The sequence below is a fragment of the Amborella trichopoda genome, chromosome 4 (genome assembly GCF_054954075.1).
Source record: "Amborella trichopoda isolate Santa Cruz 75 chromosome 4, AtrichopodaSantaCruz75HAP2 v2.0, whole genome shotgun sequence".
In the NCBI taxonomy this organism is placed as follows: domain Eukaryota; kingdom Viridiplantae; phylum Streptophyta; class Magnoliopsida; order Amborellales; family Amborellaceae; genus Amborella; species Amborella trichopoda.
The window spans coordinates 37,581,576-37,606,956 of NC_142339.1; the positions used below are offsets into that span (position 1 = coordinate 37,581,576).

Below are 25,381 nucleotides of genomic sequence, written 5' to 3' on the forward strand. Positions count from 1 at the left end.
CTGTTTTGATGCTTCTGCCTTTAGGAGGGGGATGGGGATATGCAGGACTTTTTGGTAATCCCACGTGTAAGTGACCATGGGTGTCAAAGTGTCAATGTCCATGACTTCCTCATGCTTTGCAGCAGGATCCGGCTCAGTCATCACTAGGTGTGACCCTGGAGTCAGGAGAATGGGGGATGAGGTTTGCCCCTCATGGTATTCGGGTGGCTCCTCCAAGGGAAAGTAGGGAACATTTGCATGAATCAAAATCAGAGGGAGTATCTTGCCATTCCTCCCCTCGACTTGGAGCATGCTGAGGAGCGTCCTTCCAACATCCTCTGCATCATCATGAGAAGACCCCTCCACCTTCTTCATGGGATCAGCTCCTGTTGGCATCACTGGCTCTTGAGGTGACTCTAGGTTGGCAAAGTAGTACTTTGCATCTGCATAATGAGTTTTAGCAATGGGGAAAGGTCTTTAGAAAGGATAGACCATGTATTGTCTCCCTCCCGGCTGTACTTGAAGCACTAGTGCAGAGTGGATGGAACCACCCCTTGATCATGCATCTAGGGACGACCAATCAAGATGTTATACGAGGTATCCATCTCAATCACATGGAATTGGGCATAGTCATTCAAGTCACTAATTTTGAGACGGAGACGGAAAGTGCCAGTCGGCTTCTCCCTTGACTAATTGAACCCCTAGACCGTGATGTTTGTTGGCATGAGATCTCTAGGCCCCAACCCTATGCGAGTGAGAATTCTTTTTGGGATGAGGTTTACTGCAAAACCTCCATCGAGCATTGTTCGGCTAATAGGATGGGCATGCAACTCACTAGTCACGAAGAGGGGTCGATTGTGGAACTTCCCTCCCAACTGAAGGTCGTCGTCAGAGAAAGTGACAACCATTCAGTTGTTAATGATTGCTAGATCCACTTCAATCCTCTCAACTTCTATCTCGTATACTTTAGGACATGAGAGAGCTTGTATGAGAGCCATGTGGTAACCACCAGACAGCATGAGAGTGTCATAGACACTCAATAGAGCAGGAAGTCTCCCTAGGTGTCCAACCACATCATACTTAATTTTGTCATCATTTGGTTCATGGACTTCTGGGTTCGCCACTAGCTTTGATGGTATGGGAGGTTGTGGAACAGGTTTAAGAGGATTGTCTGTGAGTGTGGGTTGGCTTAATTGCACAGTCGGGGTAGGTTGAGCAGGTGTGGACTGGCTAGATTACATAGTCGGGATGGGTTGAATAGAGTGGCTTGATTGCACAGCCGGGGTAAGTGTAGGTTGGTCAGATGGGTTGGTTGGAATGGGTATCGGCTAGCTTCGTTGCACAGCCGGGACAGGTGGAGGTAGAATCGGGGCTGGTGTGACTTTAGAATATCGAGGGTTTATAAGGAAAGTCGAAGACGAGTTTTTGTATGGAACTAATGGTGGTCCAAGGTATTTGAGGAGGGGTGTGGATTGGATGGAGGATTTAGGTATGGCATTAGTGGCGTACCTGGGTATTTCAAGAGTCTTGGTTGCTTTGGTGTTTGTATGAGTGGCTAAAACTTTTCCCGGATCTCAAATCAATTTGACTGACATTGACCATCCCTCCAGTTAACAAAGGTTGAGAATATGAAGATACAAAGGGACCAAACTATCCAGCCTATGAAAAAAATATTAGACGAGCCTGAGCTCACTCAAAACCATGTGGTTGGGGAATCTCACAAACAAAATTCCATATATTGCCTTAGCTCGAAGACCATGATCCAAGAGAGAATGAAAGAGCAAACTTCCCCACAAGAAGTTCCAATTGAAGTGGAAGGAGCTAACTTGCAAAAGACTCATGACACCCTTGTCCTAGACTACGGAGCAAGGGAAAATAATCCAAATGGGGAAAATAACCATAATTAGAGTTCTGAAACTCAAAAACTGAGGAAAATTCAAAAAAAAATCTTGATTTCAATTGAAGATACGAGCTCACAGAAAGTTCAAGACATCCCTGTGATATATGTCACCACAAAAAATAAGACCTAATCAATCTCATCTTTCAAATAAGTATAATGGGTGACGCGCATGAGGCTTAAGTCATCTATGAGCTCAATCGAGATATTAAAGCTAGGGATTCCTAAGACTACATTAGTGAAGAATGCCTCAATCTCGAAAGTAAAGTGCAATCCAAGAAGAAACAAAAAAGTCAATCCTAGAAGATTCAGTTGAACTATCCCCTAAGGTGAACCAAAAGAAGGTTCATCCTCTCAAGAATAGATGAAAGAAATGAGACTTCCAGAAATCCTAAGGGGCCCACCTACCCACCTACACCTGACTTCTTAGCAAACCCACCAATTTATGATAAAGAGTTAAGCTTAAAGCAGTCAATCTGACTGTCCTCTAAAGTCGATCAAACAATAATCCAAAAGAAGAAAAAAGTTCTGACTTATCCATTCTTGAAGACTCCGCATCTGCGAGAGTTAGAACCCCTAGAAATCATAAGTGGATCACCCGGACTGCTATTACAAGATTTCCTAAAAAACCCGCCTATCTGGGATGAAGAACCTTAAGAAAAAGATAGGGGCAAGGACACGACTCTACTACTCGAGGCACCCCACATTCAACAAGAAAAAGAAGATCCAATATGGGCAATACCGCCTACCAGCTCAATAGGGATCATCCTATATGATGAAAATGTTATAGAGGTAATCCCATCCAAGATATCATCCAATGAAAAAGACCCTACAACGGCAGCTCCATCAAACCACTTGGTAGGGGCACCTCCATCCAATAATGAGAATAGAGCAGGGGTAATCGGTGAGGCCCACTCCTTATTCCACGACCCCCAACATGCCTCGATGTGATATACTCCCCAAGAGCAACATGAGTTTGCAAATGAAAAAGGTTATTAAAAAAGCGTTGGGCGATCACTTGCTCCTCTCTCTCAAATAAGCCAAGTGGGTCATCTTCTCTCTGCTTTGGCATCCTACTCCATGACATTAAAAAGCCGAAAGAGTTGGGACAAAAAATTAAAAAGAGAGAGAGAGAGAGAGAGAGAGATAAAGAGAGAGAGAGAGAAGGAGAAAAAGAAAAAATGATCTTAGCCAACCAAGAGAACGACTAAGAAGTTGAGAGTGAATCTGAATATGAAGAGTAAGGCTCGAGTGAAGCGATTCAACGAGGAAAGAATTCGACAACCAACGTCAAGGAAGTATCGAATACCAATCAAAGGCAAGGAAAATCTAAGAATAACCAAGATAAGGACCTCCTTGCTACCTAGAAGAAGAAAAGATGATCGAATTCTTATCCGTTTTCTAAGACAAATTTCCAAAAGGAAGAAAAAAATACCACTGATTCTTCCTTTTCTCCTCCTCTCTCTTCATATTCTTCAAAAAGCAAAAAGAAAAAAGAAAAGGAATTCTGCCAAGATAAAATAAATAAATAAATAAAATAAAAAAAGAATCCCGAGCGTTAGAAAAAAGACCACCGAGCTAAACACCCGAAAGAGACCCTAGGGGCGAAAGAAAAAAAATGAAAAGCAAAAAAAAGAAAATAGAAAAAAAAAATCCAATGGGCCGAAAATACGAAAAGAACCTCGAGCGTTGAAAAAAGGCAATCGGGCTAAACACTTGAAAGGGACCCCGGGGCGTTAATAAAAAAAGAACTTTTGATCTTTTTCTTCTCTCCTCCAAAATCTCCAGAAATTCTTCTCCTCCCAAGTCAGAATGGTGTCAGAAAGCAATGTACTGTAAAGGCATCAGTCCAAATAAATCTGAAGAACCTCAATTATCTGAACTTCAAAAGGTAAGTAATGGAGGAACAAAAATGAAAGTCCAATGGGATTTTGTACACTCAGGGTCAATATCCAACATTATCCAAGACACTAGCTTGCTCAAAAACTTTAAGAAAAACTTTATCTTGAGTTGTATCACAAAGAGCCAAGATTGAAATATCAAAAGTACTCGATGATTCTGCATCCTGAAGATCTCAAGCAAAGGCTTTGGCAACTCAGACTCCAAAAAAAAAATGTATTGATCTCATGTATGTTTAACGATCCTAAAAAAAAAAATTCCAAACAAATCCCAGAAAAATGAAGAAAAAGAAGACGGCTAGTGGGTTCACACTCACTGAAATAAAAAGGAAGAAAAAAAACGAAAAAAAATTGAAAAAGAAGAAAAGACTCAAGAAAAAAACAAGGGTAGGAGAAAACTGTCCTGAAACCCAGCAAAGAAAATGAAAAATGAAAGTCAAAAGGTCTGATCCTCAAAAGAGAGTGAAGTCAGTTTCAAAATCGGCCCAGAGCAGTCAGAGCAAGCCCTCCACTGTGATTGACGCATCAAAGGTCCTCATACAGCTTTTTCATCAATCATCTTATAAGTCAAAGAACTCCTAGGTGATGTGAGCTGAAATGGCTCACCAAATCCAATTGAAGACGTTTATCCCATGAGATAAGTCTTGTCAACCTAGAAAACTAACCCAAACACTAATAAGACACTCAGAAACCTTAAAACCGATACCCTAAAGTCATAGCCTCATACACGACACAAAAATATCTCAATTCAACAAAATCGGACTTACGATTCGAAAGTTAAAGCCCAGGGGTAATTGTTCCAGAAAAGAACAATTTGGTCCCAACGCGACCCTACAAGTATCAAATCGTGGACGCGGTCCGATGACTCAAAAAACGCCTTTTTAGATAAATCCAAAATAAATACAAAAAATCTGGAGAAAAAAAAAAACAAACAAACAAACAAACCTAATCATAATTGAACTAAGAAATTCCCCACTTGAAGTTTATAAATACCCCCTCTCAGAGAAGAGAAAAAATTAGAAAAAGATTCAAAAATCCTTAGAAATCCTAAATTAGGAAAAATACCCCAAAATTAGGAAAAGGACCTAGAAAATTCCAAAATATTTAGGAAAAATCCCAAAAAATTTCAAAAAATACCAAAATTTGGATTTTACCTTAGGAAGTAATAAAACCCTTAGAAAATTTCAGATTATCCCAAAATTTGAAATTTTACCTTAGGAAGTCCTAAAACCCTAAGAAAATTCCAAAAAAATCCCAAAATTCGGATTTTACCTTAGGAAACCCTAAAACCCTTAGAAATCTAAGGAAAACTTCTCCAAATTCCAGAAAAGCTTAGGTACGCCCAACCTAAAATTCTCAAGTTTTTTCCATCCTTAGAAACCCTAGTTCTAGGTCAAAGAACATTAGATCTACTTATTTCAGCAAGCATAAATCATCTAAAAAGGAGATGGTGGTATAAATCAAAAGAACGGCCTGATCCAAGCGGAAACTCCAAGTTTCAGGTTCCTAGAGCTAAGTATTTATTTATGTGCTTAATTTAATTTTTTTTTATTTAAATTACTTGTTTTATTTTATTTCTAAAATGATTATTAGATTTAGTTTTATATGTGTTTTTATGTCAAAATACAAATTTGGAGCTGGCACTACCAGTGGACTTAGAAAAAGAAGGAATCTGTATAGATCTAAATTTTTTTAAGCCTATTATTCAAGCGACCCTACATTATCTACTTTTTAAAAAATAGCTCAGTTTTGCAAAAATTTGAACAAATCTCACCCAAAGATCGACACATATCGGAAACGTAAATAGTTTGACATCCACCGTAGGGTCCTTATGCTTCAGACCCGTAATTTAGACTTAAAAAAGCTTCTTCTTTTTTCTTCATATTTATTTTTCAGCAAAATAGAAGGAAGAAAAGCATGGTAGATTTGAAAAGATTTCCTCTTATTAGATTCTATCTTCTCTTTTTTAAATCTTAGTTTTTTTTTCTCCATAAAAAAATTATGATCTTTTTTCTCTCAATCTTTATGATCTTTTAGATCTCTTAGATCATTTTTTAGATCGCCTTTCAAATCATTCTTTAGAATTATTTTTATCCTATTTAGAAAATTCTATACATTTTTTAAAATCATATTTATCTTCTTTAGAACATCCTTTATCTTTTTTAGAACATTTTTTATCTTCTTTACAAGCATCTTTTATTTTCTTTAGGAACATCTTTTCTTTTTCAAAAATTATCTTTTAAAAAAAATTGCTTCTTTATAAAATGCATCTTTTATCTTCTTTAATAAATAAATAAATAATGAATAAAAAACAAACTTTCTTTAAAAAACAGAAAAGGAGATATTTTAAGGCCTTTTTATTTTTAAAAAAAAAATCCATTTCTTTGCACTTGCTTTCTCTTCATCATCTTTATTTCCGTTTTCCTTCCTTCAGAAAAATTGTGAGAGGAACCACGGTGTACAATCCCAAAATTCGAATTTTCTGAATTTTTTCTTGAAAAAAATCTATTTTATCTAAAAAAATAAATTGCATTCTATGGCCTTCTTGCCTTTTTTAAAAAAAAAACAAAGAAATAAAAAGTGGCAATTTTTCTTTCCCAGAGAAAATGCCTTTTTCTTTAAGAAAAATATTATATCCTAAGGTCTTCTCGCCTTAAAAAAAAAATACAAAAGAAAAAAAAAATTAGGCCTTTTCATTTTCAGAAAATAAATAAAAATAAAAATTGATTTCATTTATCTAAAAAAAGAAGACCTTTTTTCAAGAAACCTCTTTGTTTCAAAATATATATAGTTTTTGCTAAAAAAAAAAAAAGAAATATATATATATATATATATATATATATATATATATATATATATATATATATATATATATATATATATATATATATATATATATATATATATATATATATATATATATATATAGTTTCCTTTAAGTCCCTTTTGTTTTCCAAATGAAATAAAAATAAAAAGATAAGTAGATTAGGATTTCAAAATTCCTTTTCTTATTTCCTCTTTATCTCAAAATAGAATAGGTTTAAATTTTTTATCTCTTGATTTAGCCTTATTCTAATCCGAGATAATCAAGCTTTAATTTCTTGCTTTCTTTGTTTTTATCCCCTTCTTGTATATTCTTTACTTTATCTGTTTAAATTAGAACTTGATCTTATATGTTTAAATCTTCTCCCTTCTTTTAATTTCTTTATATGGATAAGCTTAAGATTTTTCTTGCCTAAATCATCTTTAAGCATCTTTTATTCGCTCCAAAAAAAAGTAAATTTATCCTTTAAAGCATCTTTATCTTGCTTTTTAGACAGATATATAAAAGCAAAAAAAAGGGATAGCATTCAAAAAAAGATTTTTGTAGGATTTTTGTGCATAGTCTTGTAAGTTATGTCCATAGTTTGTGGTGACTCAGATACTAGGTCTACTGCATCATCTAGACTTCCTAGGAATGACTAGACCTACAAGACCTTATGGCTTAGTTCCATAGGCCTATCCTGTTTTAGGTTAGTCGAGATCGAGTTCTAGTAGGTCCATAATCCCACACTCAGAGTTAAGTATAGCGAACTCATCTGTAATTCAATCGAGCCGTGTGGTCCAGTAGGTCTGCATGGCCCGAGACATCCTCAATAGTCAAGGTGTTTGACGCGAGGCTAAAGAAACAAGACTAAACCCACCTTCATCTTCCAGGTCTTGGTGAGATGTTGCCCACTTAGGGTCACATAACCCATAAAAGGAGGAAGCAATTCCAGCAATACCAGTAAAAATTGATAATATGAAGACACAAAGGGACCAAATTATCTACTTTATAGAAAAAATACATATGAGCATGAGTTCACTCAAAACCCTGTGGCTCGAAAACCTCATAAACAAAATGCCAAGGATTGCCTTTACCTAATGACCATGATCCAAGACAGAATGGAAGAGCAAACCTCCCCGGAGGAAGTTCAATTGAAGTGGGACCGTATAAATTACAAACAAGGGTTTGCAACTTCTGGGACCTTAGTTTCAAGTTTCAAAGAAATTGGGAGAGAAACTATTAAACTTGGTCTAAGGATCATGAGAAACTTTTATCCCTATTGTGGCTTTGGACCATTAAGATGATAGACCATAATTGAGTGAACGTGGAACACATCAAGCATGACATTGATCCATGTTGGTCGCACTATCTATGACCATCCTTAATTATCATCGTGGAGTATTATTTTCATGTTATCTTGTACCATTATTTTAACTAGTTAGATGCATCTGCTTTGCAAGTCTCATTGTTTTAAAACCCGAATCGGTCGAGTGAATAGGCCACCCAGAAGACCGGTTCAAATCGGTGATTCAAACTAATTCTACCTGGTGAGAATCAATCATTAAAAAAAAAAAAAAAAATTGAAAAAGTAAAGAGTAGAAAATTCGTAATAATAAAATGTCAAAACAAGGTGATCTAATGAGTTTCTTACACCTGCTTTGCAAATCTCGTTGTTTTAAAACCCCGAACATTGGGTGAATTGGCCATTTGGGAAACTGGTCTAGATTAGCGATTCGGGTGATGTTCCAATAAGAGAATCCATCAATAAAAAAAAAATTGCAAAATAAAAATAGAAAAAACAACAATAAAAAATGAAAATTTGTTTGGTGCGTCCAAAACCACAGTTGTTACTATGAGTGCTTGGAGATCTACACCATCCACCAAAACCGGGTCCCATAAATAATTGTTCTCCAAAAAAATAAGTAAAATCAATATTTGAAATATTTTTTCCAAAAAATATCATTTCTAGTTTTTAAAATTTATTTATTGTCACGAGTTAATAATCTACATGTTAAAGATTATACATTCCCTAAAAATTAGGACCAAATTCTATTTCAAAAATAAATTATTACGCGGTCAGCATTTCTACATGTGAAACTGTGGACTCAGAACCGTGCATCCCTAACAGAAGTGGGTGGTTCCATGGAAACTCGTTCGATTCCTGGTTCCAACCAAGAACATGTTCGGTTGCCATTGTTTCCCAATCCAATCGAACAACCTCAATCCCAATCGTCGATTTTTCAAATATTGGCAAGTCTCAAATGTTACACATAGAATAAGATATTTATTGGAATATTATTATGAGAAATAAAACGGAGACCGAGAAAATTCGACTGCCTCTTTTTCATTTGTTTTACAAAATGAGTAAATTATTTGGGTATTGTTTTGAAGTAACATGTAAATACTTAACATAGTAATATTATTGTGGTTATAATTAAATTGAATCATGGTATTTAATTCCCTTATAAGAAATTCGCTAATTCTTTGGTTCGAAATACTTCAATTGATACGCGTAATAAATAGGTCAAGTCAACTGCTTTTTTCTCTTCAAAATTTTATTCTATTGATATATCTATGATTAAAATAATGATTCAAATATAATTACATAATTATACGTATATAACTTCACATATTCATAATTTTCATCAATGATTCAAGTATTTGTTACAATATTACAATTGCATTATTAATATTGTTAATAATATTTATGTCTACTATAACTGTTAAATTATAAGAATTAAGAGAATATAAAATGTTACTTATAATAGTATCATTCATTAGATGAACAGTACTATAATACTTAATAGGAAGTTCTAATAATTGCAAAATTATACTTTGGATAGATATTTTTAATTATATACTTTATTATATTATTTGATATTTTATTATTATTAAATTTATATAATATAAGAAAATAAATTTCAATGAAGGTAAGTAGTTATCTCAAGAACTTAATAAATGTATTGTATTAATAAGAACTTAATACATGTATCAGTAGTTCTACATTATATGGTTGCATCTTTATATAAACTTTCTCCTGTTAAGTATGTAAATAATAGTGGAGAATGACAAACAATATTAAGAGTAATGAGAGAAAGAGAGATATTTATTAATAGTAATTAATAGAAGAGAGTTGGAAAAAAATTTTAAAAAAAGAAAATCAAAATAAAGAAATATTAAGAAATTATAGTGTAATTTTGAAAAAGAAAAGGACACATGTCAACATTAAAAATAAAAAAATAAAAAAGAAAGAAAGAAGAAGACCTCATCTCTTAAATATATAATATATATTTAAACATTTGGTTTGCTCTTGGGAGAGCTCCATTTTTCACCGCCCCTCTTCTTAAAAAAAACAATTGACCCCTAAGCCCCCAAAGTGTGGAACGGAGACTATCTCTATCCGACCTACTGAGGCCCTCGTAGTGGTGCTAACGCTTTCTCAAAGAATTCCTAAGAAATTATTGTAGTTGCTTTGGTTTTTCAAACTCTCTATTTTTTCTAACATAGTTTTAAATTATTTTTTGATAAAATATCTCAATATTTTACAATTGACTCGAGGTTTTAAAAGATATCTTGGACATAAAAATTGTAGATTTTATTTCTTCTAACCTCTGAGCTATTTTAAACTTTTTTTAGGCCAAATAAATCTAAAAATACATGTTTTTTCTAAAAGTTATCCTTCCAAAATTCCCTCTTTCGCTCTCTCCACCCTCTTCTCTCTCTCCATCTTTCCCATCTCTGACCCCTCACTCTCTCTCCTCTCTCTCTCTTTTCACATTTTCCTATCTCTTTTCTCACTCTCTCTCTTCCTAATATACTAAGTATAAAGAGATAAAGAGAGGTGTTTGGATAAACACATCGAGAGAGAGGTGTTGGTTGGTGAGAGGTTATCGGAGGATATAGAGGTGTTTCGATAAACAATGGATGAAAGAGATGCTTGGTGGTGAGAGGTTACCGAGAGGAGAGGGAGTGAGGTGTTTGGATAAAAACTATAAGAGAGAGAGTAAAATACGCAGTAGAAAAAAGAGAAGTTTGGAGTATATAAATGAAGAGGGAGAAGGGCTTGGGTTTAAAAAAAAGACGATAGGAAGATATTTTTTTAAAACTTAAGATTGGTTAAAAAATAAAATTTAAAAATAAAGAATATTCCCTTCTTAATTTTTGTTTTTGGAAAGATCTCATCCTGTTTTATCATCCTGTCCTATAAGCTTCTATTTTTGGACATCTCCAATTTCTTATCCTTATTCAAAGATTATCCATTCTAATTTAAATCCATCTTAACAAAACTCTAACCATCTCCTCTTCCTTCTCAACTGTGCTACCCTTTTCCCTCCCTATATATAAAAAAGCTTCTTGTTCACCAAGCAAAACCTCTCAGAAAAACCATGGAAGAAACCAAATGGAACACAAGGCTCGGTCTGGGGTGGGCCGAGGGCTTAGTGGCCGTCCTCTTTTTCCTCCTCCTCCACTACATTCGCCACCGCCACAAACACCTCATAAGCTGGCCCCTCCTCCGCGAGCTCCCCTCCATGATCATCAACTTTCCCCGCACCCACGAATGGGGCACCACCATCCTCCGTGCCGCCGGGGGCACCATTGCCTTTCGTGGCCCGATCTTCACCGGCATGCGCGTCGTCCTCACCTGTGACCCCTGCAACGTGGAGTACATCCTCAAGACCCGCTTCTCCAACTTCCCCAAGGGCCCCGACTTCCATGAAATGTTTCACGAGCTTATGGGCGACGGCATTTTCAACACCGATGGCGACGAGTGGCAGGCTCAGCGGCGCACCGCCAACGCTCACGTCCACTCCAAGGCCTTTCGAGATTTTGTCAATAAAACCAGTCACCAGCTCTCATCCGATCGCTTGGTTCCCATACTCAGGAAAGCAGCGGTAGACGGTGCGGTGATCGACCTGCAGGACTTGACAATGCGCTACACGATGGATGCAGCATGCGCAGCAGTGTTCGGGGAGGCAGTGGGGTGCCTGGCACCGGAGCTCCCACAAGTTCCATTTGTGACGGCCATGGATGAAGCGCAGCAGGCGGTCGTGGCAAGGCATGTCTTGCCACACAAATGGTGGAAGGTGATGCGCTGGCTGGGGCTCGGCATGGAGCCGCTGCTTGCACGGGGCGTACACACCTTGGATGAATTTGTGGCCAACCAAGTTGCCCAAAAGAGGCTCGAGCGCAGCGGCGGCAACGGTGGCGACTTGCTGTCAATTTACACGACTGATGTGTCCGCCAAGACCGACAACTACTTGAGAGACGTAGCAGTGAACTTCCTGATAGCGGGACGGGACACCACGGGGGCGGCCCTTGCATGGTTCTTCTGGCTCGTCAGTACACACCCTGAGGTCGAGGCCAAGATCTTGGTGGAGCTCAAGGAGAAGGGCACTGAGGACCTACGCGAGCTCCACTATCTCCATGCCGCCTTATCGGAGACCCTGCGTCTGTACCCATCCGTGCCATTAGACCACAAAGGTGTGGTGAAGGAGGACATATTGCCTGATGGCACGACAGTGAAACCAGGCAATATGCTCCTGTACAACATCTATGCCATGGGGAGGATGCACTGGATATGGGGCAACGACTGCCTTGAGTTTAAGCCAGAGAGGTGGCTCGGACAAGACGGAAAGTTTATACCGGAGAGTGGTTTCAGATACCTGGCCTTTAATGGAGGGCCGAGGACTTGTTTGGGCAAGGAGGTGGCGTATGTGCAGATGAAGTGTGTGGCGGCGGCGGTGCTACCCTCCTTTGAGTTGCAGGTGGTGGAAGGGCATGAGGTTTTGCCGAAGCCGACGGTGATCTTGATGATGAAGAATGGGCTCAAAATGAGGGTCAAGGAAAGGGTGGCCGGAAATTTGCATTTTCCGGCGAAAATTATAAATGTGTAATGTGTAATGGGTAATGTGTATAGCTGGATACTCGATTATTCCGGGTCGGGTCTTCTTTAAGACTTCCTAAAAATGTCTTAGGCCAGTATGGATGTCAAAATATAAAACCTTCCCATTGAAAAAATTGTGAGTTTTTAAATATTGTCATCTCGCATGGAAAAATTTGTAAGATTTTTTCATCCTAAATTAATAAATATTGTCATCTTTTTCTATTATTACTCTGGACAGAGTGTGAAAATCTAAAAGTAGATTTTGTTTGCTGGATGGCGGTTTTGAGCATTCTTGTAAGCTTTTCCTATATCCCTCCCATGAGTAAAAATAACCTGCTTCCATGAGTAAAAGTAACTTGCCTCCATCACAATGATTTATAATACTAAGGTGTCAACAATCCAATAAGGCGCACCTTGAAATAATGTCCAAAGACTTTATTTAAGTATTAAAAATCATTGTGATGGACTGGAAATTTATTTTTATTTTTAAATATAAAATTTAAAGCTTCAAAAATAAAGTACATCTAATAGGTCTATGAGCATTTGATAATCTTGAAAATTCATCTACACTATTTTCAAGACTTAAAATATATTTTTTCCCATGTTCATATATCTTGAATTTTAGGATATTTGGGCATGAAAAGAACCTCTTCTATTGGATTTTTTAGACGTGCCTTAATTTGATTTTTCCTAACTAAAAGTTCAGAAAGTAATCTTCCAACAAAATTCTCATTCATTTGTTAAAACATGAAAGATTAGATTCCTAAGGGGATAGAAACTTAATCTTTCATAACATTTTACTATTAATATAATATATGGGCCAGCTTTCTATGCTTCCCCTACAGCATAGAAGTTCTATCCTCCACCTTATTCAACCATCCATTCTGAATGGAGAGCTAAGATTGCCCCAATCACAATGTCACATCTCTACACTATTTTTTTTTTTTGGCAAACTATTTTGACACCAAATTTTGGATGTCTATTCCTCTATTAAACTCGCACTAGAAAAAACTATAACAACATATTTTCAATAAAATAAATTGACCAAAATACCCCTGAAAGTTTCAAGGGGTATTTTGGTCATTATATTTTATCAAAAAATTATTTTTAATTTTTTTATAGGTGCGTCCCAATGAGAATGAGAAGACAGCACATACCAAATTTCACATTCATACAATTTGTAAAAAAAAACTAAAAATAAAATACTTTGAGACATTAGATCTAAGATCAAACGGTGAGTGGCTCTCTCGATCAAAATTAGACAGTTGGATGGTAAGGGGAGGATAGAACTTCTATGCTGTAGAAAAAACATAGAAACCTTTATAATATAATTATATAATATTATATTATATAATATTATATAATATTATATAATATTATATAATATTATATAATACAATATAATATAATATAATATAATATAATATAATTTATATTATAGATTATATATAATATATATTTATTATATCCTATATAATATTTATATTAGTGCTTATTATATTATGTATAATATTTATATCATTACGTTATATATTAACCTATAAACATCATATATTATCTTATATATTATATATAATATATTTATTATATTATATAAATATGATTTGACCGAAATGTTGACGCGGCTGAGAGACTTGTCTAAGCTCCCTAAACTGAATGTTCCCTAGTATCCCTTCGTAAACTTTTTCTTTTTTCTGAGGAGGTAGTAAGGGTTGTTTACCCTTCTTTTATCTCCCATAGTTCCTTGTTTAGGGATTTTTCTTGCTAAAAAAATCAGCAATTACATTGTTAATACCTTTAATATATTCAATTTCAAATGTATATTGACATATAAAATTGTATAATCAGATTCTCTTATGATTTTCTTCCCCTCTTTTATTTTTAAGAAAATCTTTTACTGAGTGATTATCAGTTCTAATAAGAAATTTTCAAGAGCAAGAAAAATATGAAATCTTTTTAAGCCATTTTTTATGGCAAGAAGCTCTTTTTCATGGGTAATATAGTTGGTCTCACTTGGTTTAAACTTTCCACAACTATAACCACAGATTAATTCTTTATTATCTGCCCATGCTTTTAAAACCGCTACCCAATGTTCATCACTGGCATCAGTTTCAAGTATAAGTTTTTCTCCATCTTTTGGAAATAAACTGTAGGAATATTTAATAAATCAGCTTTTATTTGTTTAATAATTGTTGAGTCTTTTTCGCAACAAAAGAATTGTTTATTCTTTTTTAATTTGTCCAATAAGGTTTTTCTTTATTGGATAAATATTTTATAAAGTTTCTTCTATAATTAAGTAAACTAAGAAAACTTTGGAGATGTTTTTCGTCTTTTAAATCTTCAGGAAAATTCTTGATCTTGGAAATAATATGTTCTTGAAGTTTTATTCTAGTTTGGCCTAAAACAATTCCAAAAAAATCAATAGAAGTTTTTTCTATTTTCATTTTCTTTGGGCTAAGGATAATTCTATTTTCTATGTATTTATCACATATTATTTCTAAATGTTTATTGTGGTCTTCTTTTGTTTTAGAGAAGGCCAAAATATCATCAACGTAAACAACAAAGAAATCTTTAACATTAGAAAAAATGTTGTCAATCCATCTTTGGAAAATATGTGGTGCATTGCATAGTCCGAACGGCATAACAGTCCATTGATAGTATCCATAAGGGACACTAAATGTTGTTAATGGTTTGGATTCTTCGGTTAGTTTGATATACCAGAAACCTGATTTGCAATCAAACTTATTGAAGTATTTTGTATGTTTAGTTTGTCTAACTAGCACATCTTTTCCAAGAATAAAGTAACCATCAAACTCTAAATTTTGGTTTAGCCGTTTGTAGTTAATGATCATTCTAGCTTTTCCTCTTTTTATGTCATTGTGGTTTCTAACTATGAATGCAGGACTAGAATGTGGACTAGCTGTAGGTTCAATTAATCATTTTCTAAGAAATCTTTTATTTCTCTGAAAGCTCGTCTATATCTTGTTTAGTATAGACCATTGGTTTTACTCTAATAATCCTATTAGGATCACTGAGCTTTAAATTACAATAACGAGATTTTTGTGACCATAAAATTCTTTTCTAGAATCTTATAGATCCAATGTGAAGTATTTAAATTAAAAATTGTAGTCATACTTTCACCACGCTATGGTGGTGTAAATCTTTTTTTACAACAATACTTATGTTCTATAAGTATGTCGATCATAATTTTTGATGAATTATTTGTTAGACTGATAGTTTTAGGGCTAAGTTCCATAGGCAAATATTTATGCAAAAAATTATTTCCTAGAATTATAACTCCATGCATATATGGAAAACATAAGATTTTAGGAATAATAAACTTGTGATTTCCAAGCCTTGGAACATTTTTGGCTTTTAAATCAATTTGGGTGTCTTCACCATTTATTCCTTTAGCAAGAATAGGGTTCCTCATGGCAATCCATTTGTCTAATGGTATTGCATTAGGTAGACAAGCACAAGTAGTAGCTCCTGCATCAATTAGTGCATCAAGCTGATAAGGTTTGTAACCTTTGAAATTAAATTGTGCTAAGACATAAGTGTATCTTCTTTTATTTTGATTATTAAAGACGATTATGTTTTTTTTTTCCAATACTCATATTTGAAATTACCAAAGTTTTTTGTTCTTTTTGTAAGGTAGGAAGAATTGGTATTTCAAAACCTTTAAATGCAAAAATATTTTCTTGTGTTTTAAGAATTTCAGGTTCTTCAATTTCTTTTAATTTTAACCTTTCATCAAGTCTAGATAACATGCCTATATCTACTGATTTTCTTGGTTTAGATCGAGAATCGTTGATATAAAGATTTTTACCACTCGCTTGAAAATTTATTGGCTCACAATTTTTTTTATATTCAGTAAAATTTTGAACAAGCCAATCTTTAGGTATTTCCAGATCTTTCCAATTTAGAAGTCTGGGTTGAATTTCATTATCAAAGGTTCATGATTCGATCACTTTAACAAATTTTCTATCGTAGTCCTTGGTTGATGTTTGGGTTAAACTAGTCAACTCATGGATAGCTTTCCATTCAATAGAAAGGTTAAAACCATATGATTTCATCCCGATATTTTTGGTTTGAATTCTAAGTTTGACTGTATCCTAAATATTAGGGTCATTGACGAAAATAAAATAATTTGATTTTACCTTAAACCAAACTACTCCATTAACAAGGTTAGATTGAACTCCACCTATTAATGCTAAAATTGGGCCATTAAAACGTTTGTCTAACATTATGACCAATATTGGTGTATCAATACCTTGTCGAAATAATGATTTTATTTCAACCTATATTGCCCCAATATGAATATATCTTATATTTGAAAATTTTTGTTTTAGTTTCTTAATTTTTGTTTTGTCAAAAATAGAAATTTCACAAGTTCCATCTTTTGATGCTTTAGCAGTAGTATTACCACTAAATTGCTCAAAATGTCTGGCAGACCAGAATTTGAACTTAGAGATTTTGTATATCTCTTCCTTTTTTATTATTTTTATTTCATCTTGCTTGAAACTTCTTCCCTTAAAACATCTCCTAATTTAATAGTTTCAAGATCTTGAACATTTTCAAAAATTTATTTATTAGAGGATGTATTAAGCATGAAATATTCTTCCTCAGAAGATTCCCCTTTCTTCTTCTATTTCATAGAGAATGGATTATGTTTTAGAGAGATCTTCTCCAAAACAAATTTCAAATTTATTTTCTTCTAAAAACTTAACCATTTTTTTGATGTTTTGGTTTTTCTTAGGACAATTGGGTGCAATATGTCCTTCTTCATTATAAATATAACATCTACAACATATTTTTGGTGAAAATCTTTAGTTAATTTTCTTAACAACATATTTGTTCTTTTTGAATGGTTTATTCTTATTTTTCCATTTTTTCCATTTGAAATGATTTTTGAATTTTTTTTCTTTTTGTAATTCTTGGGACTGTTACAACCTACTCCTCTTTTAGGACTTTCTTACATATTTTTGAGGAAAGTTGGTTTTTAATCTGTTTTGTTGCCTTAGAAGTGAGGTAATGTTCCATCATAGTACTAAGTACAAAAGCAATCATGTTACCAAGAGTGTCAGTGCATTTAAATGATTCTACATATGGCTTATATGTAGAATTACATAATTCATCCCAAAGTGGAGGTAGTTTATGAAAAAATTGACCCTTTCACAATTCTAAATCAGATCCTTTCACTTCATGAAAGTATCTTTGAAATAATTTCGCAAAAGTTTCAAATTCACAAATTTTGCAAGGTTTTATCTTTGTTAGTGAATAAGTTGCATCATCTTGTTGATTAGCAATTCTTTGAAATTCGATAAATTCATATTTTACAAGTTTTGTAAAATTGGATATAGTACATTTTCAAAAAGTGGATTTTTTATAATTATAGCCTGTTTTAGTTGGCCTAATGTATTTTGTTGCCATTCTTTGATAAATCTTAAAGCATCACGTTGCAGGTTTGTGCAAATATAATTTAAAACAATTTCATTATTCCTTTCACATTTTTTTGTATTATTATTAAAACCATAGACTGAGCCCAATCATCGATTGCCTGCTCGTATTCAATAAATGAGATATTTGTCAGATCTAGATACTACCCCAACATCCAACTGAATTTTTGTTCATATTTTTTGTTAAAACTTCCTCCTTTATAGGATCTATTGGAAATGAATCGCCAAATGTTGTGAGTTGATCTTCATCCAATGTTCTTAAAAATTTGTGGCTAGTGTATGATTTTGTTTCAGGGTCTAATTCCAGTGGATCTGGATCTTCGACCTTCCTTTTGAATTGATATTTTCTATATCGGATTCACTATTTGAATCAGAAGTTGTTTCCTCTGGGTCAACAGTTTCTATAAAATTGCCTGAAGCAATTTCAAAAGTCTCTTCATTACTTTCTTCTAAAGAAATGATAAGTTCATAATTAAAATTTGTCAAGAGTTTTTCGTTGCTCGAAAAAAACATTTGCATCGTTTTTTGTAATTTTTCTCTTTCTAAAACATCTGGTTCTTTAATATAACGGGTTTTCCAGTGTTCCAGAATTTCTTTGATAGAGTTATATTTTTCAAAATCTTTCCTATTTTCCAGAGTTAGCATTTCTGTGCCATAATGGATTTTTAGAAAAGAAATAGGTTCTGATTTTATCTGTATATTTTTCAGATTTTTTACTTTGATTAATAAATCCCTTGTTTCAGGTTCTAGATCTAACTCAGTAATTTTTCCTAATTCTGAAATATTTCTATCTATATTTTCTATTTTTTGTAAGATCATGTTTTGATCTACATTTTTTATAACATGGGTTTTTCTAATCCAACTATTGTTAAGTCTATTAATGCATTTATGCCATGACTAATACTAGGTAAATTATTTTCTAATTTTTTATCTATATGGTAAACATGTTCGAAATAACATTTTCTTCCTAAGTTTTTATCTCCTATGCAGGGAATATCTTCCATCTAGGACTCAATTGTGGCTCCCAAGGCCTTTTGATCAACGATTATTTCATTTCCAATGGGTCCAATGTCAACACGCCACTCAAGGCAAAATGGCAAATCCCAAAACTACTAATCAGTCAAGTGTATGGGATTTCAGGATAGCAAAGATTGAAGCAGATGGTCTCTATCTACTTTAATATATATTTATTATATTAAAAATATATTACATATAGTATTTATATTATCAATCAATATTATATTACATGTTATATATAATACAAATATACGTTTTTTTTTTTTTTTTGAACGGTAACGTATTACTTATCATTAATTCATATGTAAGATACAAGATGTTCAAGTAAAAATACAATATTACATAAATAAAATAACCAATAAAGAGGGAGCAAGGACTCCTCCTTTGGCAACAACATCGGCATCTTTATTCATCTCTCTATAACAATGTTGGACCGTTGCTATAGAGGTTTACATAATATCCCAAAGTTGCTATGGGTCTTTCTCTTACTCTAGGCAATGACATTTGTTGAGTCTCCTTCGATAATCATGCCCCTTTCCAAAGTGCATATCAATTTTCATTCAAGTAAATCATATTGGCTTAAACACAAAAAGAATGGAAACTAGGGCTGCCAAAGAACCAAACAGGGAACACCCTCAAAGAGTTGAAAAATAGTGAGAGAAAACGCCCCAGAAATTGAGGATTTAAGAGGATGGCCTAGAAACGAGCTAAAGAGACAAGGGCTTGGCTTTTGAGATGGTTTTAGCGAGAGAGAGATAGTAGATTGCAACCCCCGCTTCTAGCTTAGAAATGAGCTCTAAAACGAGAAGGGCTGCTAATGGACCTCATTGGAACTTGAGCTTTCATGCCAGGCCAGTTTTCGGGTCATTGCAAGCCGGGCTGGGCTGCCGAAAAACCTCTATTCATCAACTGGGGTAGGTCTTTAACGGGCCAGGCCATAATGGCGTGGAAAACCTAAAAAATTTGCCCATGGGCCAGTGTGGCTAGGCAATCCTAAAAATATTCTAACCCAGCCCAATAGGGCCTAGCTCGGCCCATTTTGAATGCCTTCTTAGAATTTTATTATTTTTTTATTTTTTTATTTTTCTTTTAAATCTTCACTCTTCAAAATATTTTATTTATGGTAAGCCAAAAAAATAAAAATAAATACATGCTAAAATATTTTTTTAGAAAATTAAAGAACCCCATGTCTCTTTTTCTCTTTTAAAACTCAATATCCCATTTTCTCTCAAAAACCCACTCTCTCTCTAAAATCCATTCTCTCTTTCCCTAAAAGCCCAACTCTCTTTTTCTCTCTAAAAACTCATTCTTATTCTTTAGAAACTCAATCTCTCTTTCTCTCTCTAAAAAACCCTTCTCGCTCTAGAAACCCAATCTCTCTCTCTAAAATCCATTCTCTCTAGAAACCCAATAGCTCTTTATCTCTAAATAACCAATCTTTCTCTCTCTAAAAACCCAAAATCTCTTTTTCTCTCTAGAAACCCAATTTTTGTTTCTCTCTCTAGAAACTCAATCTCTCTTTTTTATCTATAAAAGCCCAATCTCTTTTTCTATCTCGAAAAACTTATTTTCTCTCTAGAAACCCAATCTGTCTTTCTCTCTCTGGAAAACCCAATCTCTCTCTAAAACTCATTCTCTCTTTCTCTCTCTAGAAACCTAATTTATCTCTAATGAGAATTAGACTATATGATCAAGCACGGTGTATATAAATTAATTTTTTTTTATTTTTTCTTATTTTTACACCGGCAATACCACTCACAATGTCTAATTACAAATCAATAACTTTTGAAACAACTAAAGAAAAGAAAAGAAACACAGTTCTCACTTGCTACAACTATTGAATATAATTCCTTAAATCAAAACATTAACTCATTAATTTATGGAAATAAAAGAGCTCAACAAAAAAATAAAATTTAAAGAAGTAAAATTGCTGGAAATTACCTCAACTGGGCTTAATACACCCATTGTTATTCTCCTTATTCAAATGGTGCTCGAGATCTATGATTGATATCTTGATTCTCCTATTTATGGCAAAACCATCATAAGGGCATATTGATATAAAACCAACTATCTAAAGTTTTAATGTCTTAGTCTTACTCGAGCATCATTTGATCTTTAGAGATATGAAAGATAGAAATCAAAGAGAGAATGAGAAATCTACTAACAAGGGGATGCTTCCCTTTGCTACCCATAAATCAAGAACCAATCCCAAGCTAGGTTGTACCCCTTAGAACCTACATGAGAGATAGAGAGAAGATAGCTTGCATGCTCCCTTGGGAATTCAAAGAGAGTCGTCTAGGTTGGGGCATGGAGAGAGAGATGAAACATTAAGTTGGGGCGTGCCTCCTTTAGAATTCTTGGAGAGAGAAGGAGATAATTCTTAGAGACAGAAGAGAGAATTGGTGTAGAGATTTGGATAATGGAAGAGAATCCTTTTTATAGATTTTTTATGCCTTAGGGTATGTCATAATTAGTAGGAGCAAATATTGATCATCAGTTTAATGAGACTTGTGGGGTGAAAGATGTGAGTCATCCACTCTTTAGATCCACCATCAAGATTCTAAAAAATGTGTTAGAACCTTATCATCTATTTCCTAAATCTATTCTCATCAAATATTTAAATAAGGAAAATATTACTCATACTTTCACATTTAGTAAATAGTTATTCCTTATTCTTTCGATTAAGTAATCTTGATACACAAGACATTCTATTCTTGTTTCAATCAAAATCTCTACAAAACACTTTCCATAAATTTTCAATTTAGTTGATTGCCTTGATTCACAATATTAAAAAATAAGAAAGTATGTCCACTAAGTGGGTTGTGCCACCCATGGTGCCCTTACGTGGGCCGCCCACACATCACAATGATGGACTTGGCACGTCTCCCTGAATTAAAATATTTTTTAGAAATAATTTTTTATTTCTCCTTGATTATTTAAAACATTGAAAATTGATTTTCTTTTATTTTCTAAATCAAAATGATAAAATTAAAATATTAAGAGAATCATAAAAATTCAAATAAACATTTTAAAATTCATATAATATAAAATTAATTAATTTTTTATGAGAATCGGATCCGTTTAGGTCGGGCATTGCCAGACCGTGCAGAAGTATTTTTCGAGCTCTGGCTGGGCCAGTTAGCGACCCTAAAAAAGGGGCAAATTGAGCCCCAACAATGTTCCTTTTGACTTGCAAAAAAAATAAAAATGAGAAAAAGCCCAAATTCCTGGTTCCTTGGAGATCACATGACCTTCCAAATGTTGGTTAATGATGCATAGAAAAAGAAAATATTATTATCAGTTTTTTTTAGTTTATCTTGTAACTCAAGAATAGGAGGTGCGTAGGGATAATTAGGTGGACATATTTTGTGCTTGAATTGATGTTGATCAATTGGGTGGTTAGTTTATGAGTGTAAATGTAAGTGGAGTTTATCTTTTTAAACAAGGTTTTGTCTATAGGAGGAGGATTTGGATAAAACGTGGCCTATCTAGCCAAGTTTTTTATCACCTGGTTAAGAGATAGGGATGCGAGAGAAAATAGGTTAAGAGAGATAAAATAAGAATAAGAGATAAAATAGGAAAATATTTATCTTCTTTTTTTTGTTTATTTAAGGGAGATTTTACAAAAGGGTGAATGAGTTAATAAAATTTGGCCTCGTGAACAGATTATTTTGGAGTAGATTCCCTTGCTGACCTTGAGAGATGGTATATTATCTCAAAGTTTTCTTCTTTTTTTATTGTTATTTTTCCCGTATTATTTTCTCCCTGTATCAATTGGTATCAAAGTAAGTCGAATCCAGAGAGAAAGTCAAATCCAAAGATATCTGGTTTGTTTTGCAAGTTAATCATGCTCCTGCTATGGATGATCGTTGAATACAAGCTATAGAGAATTTGACTAAAGCCGTAGGGGATTTTCAAACTGAATTATGTGAGATGAATCAAAAGAAGAATCAAAGGATGCAACGATTGGATCAGCAGCAGTTGGAGAACAATCTTCCTCGTGAAGAGATTGTTTGAGGTGGATTCCCTTACAGACCTTTTCTTTTTATTTTTCTGGTTTTATTTTCCCCCTGCATTAATTAAAAAAAACAAAGGTTGAGAGAATATACCCTATCTCAACCTTTCTTTCTTTTTTTTATTGCTATTTTTTCTAGTTTTATTTTCTCCCTACATCAATTTTTAAAGTTCAGTACTTTCTTTTTGAGAGAGGATACAAAGAGGGGTCAAATTTAGATAAACAAAGCCTTGGTTTCCAAAGTTATGATTCTTTTACGGAAAAAAGAAGCCCAAAATTTGAAAGAGGGTTTTTGATGTTGAAGCATAGATTTCAGCTGTTTGGATGATACATGGATGCATAACATTTTTAATTTTTTTATTAAATTATTTATTGTATTTTCATTATAATATCTTTTTTCATTAAATTTGAGATAGTTTCTCTTCCTAAATATTTGAGATAATTTTTCTCTAAACAATTTCAAGTAGTTTTCACTCTAAATTTTGATATAGTTTCTCTTTCTAAAATTTTAAGATATTCTCTATCCCTAAAACTTAAAATTTGATATAGTTTCTCTCTCTAAAATTTCTAAGATAGTGTCTCTCAATCTCACTAAAAAAGTTTAAGTATTTTTCTCTCTAAAGCTTAAAATTTGAAATAGTTTCTCTCTCTAAAAATTTAAATATTTTCTCTCTCTAAAACTTAACATTTGAAATAGTTTCTCTCTCAAAAAATTTAAGTACTTTCTCTCAATAAAATTTGATATGTTTGTATCTCTAATATTTTAAGATACTTTTTTTTCTAAAACCTAAAATATGAGATAGTTTCTTCATTGAAAAATTTCTAAAAAATTAAGTACTTTCCCTCTATAAAACTTAAAATTTGATATAGTTTCTCTCTCTAAAAATTAAAGACAGTTTCTCTCTAAAAAATTTCAAATATTTTCTCTCTCTAAAATTTCAAATACTTTCAAATTAAAGACAATTTCTCTATTTAAAAAATTTGATATAGATTCTCTCCAAATTTTTTGAGATATTTTCTCTCTCTAAAAAATTTCAAGTATTTGCTCTCTCTAAAACTTTAAATTTGAGATATTTTTTCTCTAAAAATTTTTCAGTACTTGCTCTCTCTAAAACTTAAAATTTGAGATAATTTTTCCCTCACTAAAATTTGATATAGTTTCTCTCTCTAAAATTTGATATAGTTTTTCTGTTTAAAATTTTAAGATACTTTCTCTCTCTAAAACTTAAAATTATAGATAATTTCTTTTTCCAAACTTTTTGAGATAGTTTCTCTCCAAAACTTTTCATTATTTTCTCTCTCTAAATTTTAAAATTTGAGACAATTTCTCTGTCAAAATTTTTAAGTACTTTCTCTTTATAAAACTTAAAATTTGAGATAGTTTCTCTTTCTAAAAAATTCATGCACTTTCTTTCTAAAATTTTTGAGATAGTTTCTCTCCCGAAACTATTTTTTAGATACTTCTCTCTCTAAAATTTGATATAGTCTCTCTCTAAAATTTGATATAATCTCTTTCTCTAACATTTTAAGGTATTTTCTTTTTAAAACTTAAAATTTGAAATAATTTCTCTCTATAAAAATTTTGAGATAATTATTCTCTCTAAAAAATTTCGATAGTTTCTTTCTCTAAAATTTGAAATAGTTTCTCTCTCTAAAATTTTAACATATCTTCTCTCTCTAAAACATAAAATTTGAGATAGTTTTTCTCTGTAATTCATAGGGGTGTTTTTATAGAATTAATTATATTCTATAAAGTGGATATATTTATAACAGAGAAATCTAGCTGGAAATCAATTTCAGCGGGTAAAGACAATGACACAGATTTCTTTATTTTTGGCTTGAAATGAAGAAAACAATTATATGCCGAAATATATTTCGGTTCCCAAATTTCGATCCAAATGCTAGAAATGTGTCATTTCCACCTAAATACCAAGCATCCAAACCACCCCAATGGGTTTTGATGTTACAGCACTAAGGAGAGGACCTCTATTTCTATTAGATAGAGATGTTTTCATGTTCTATGTAGGTAGAGAGGTTTGATTTATGCAAGAGGGAGAGGAATAGAGAGAGAGAGGGGTTTACCATACTTAGAAAAAATATTAAAAATTACTATAAATATTTTTTTGAGTTTTCAAAAGAAAATAAAGATAGTGCATTGTCGATTTTCATTATTTTACAAAATATATGAATATTGAGATACCATTTCATATCCAAGTATTTATTGATATTAATTTTGACAAATGGTATTAATTTTAATATCAATTTTTATACCAATTTTGACAAAATATTTTTACAAAAAAAAATTTATATGAGTTGAATTATGGGAAAAATGCTATATATTTTATGAGTGATATTAGGTACACGATGGACATTTAAGACGAACTAATGTTGCATTGTCGTTCAATAACACAAGGGCTAAGACTAAC

General features: G+C 33.1%; 1 pseudogene; it reads left to right on the top strand.

Annotated features, from left to right (window-relative positions):
• Positions 1-11,313: 11,313 nt before the first annotated feature.
• Positions 11,314-12,474, top strand: LOC105421698 (cytochrome P450 86B1 pseudogene; annotated as a pseudogene).
• The last annotated feature ends 12,907 nt before the right edge of the window (positions 12,475-25,381 follow it).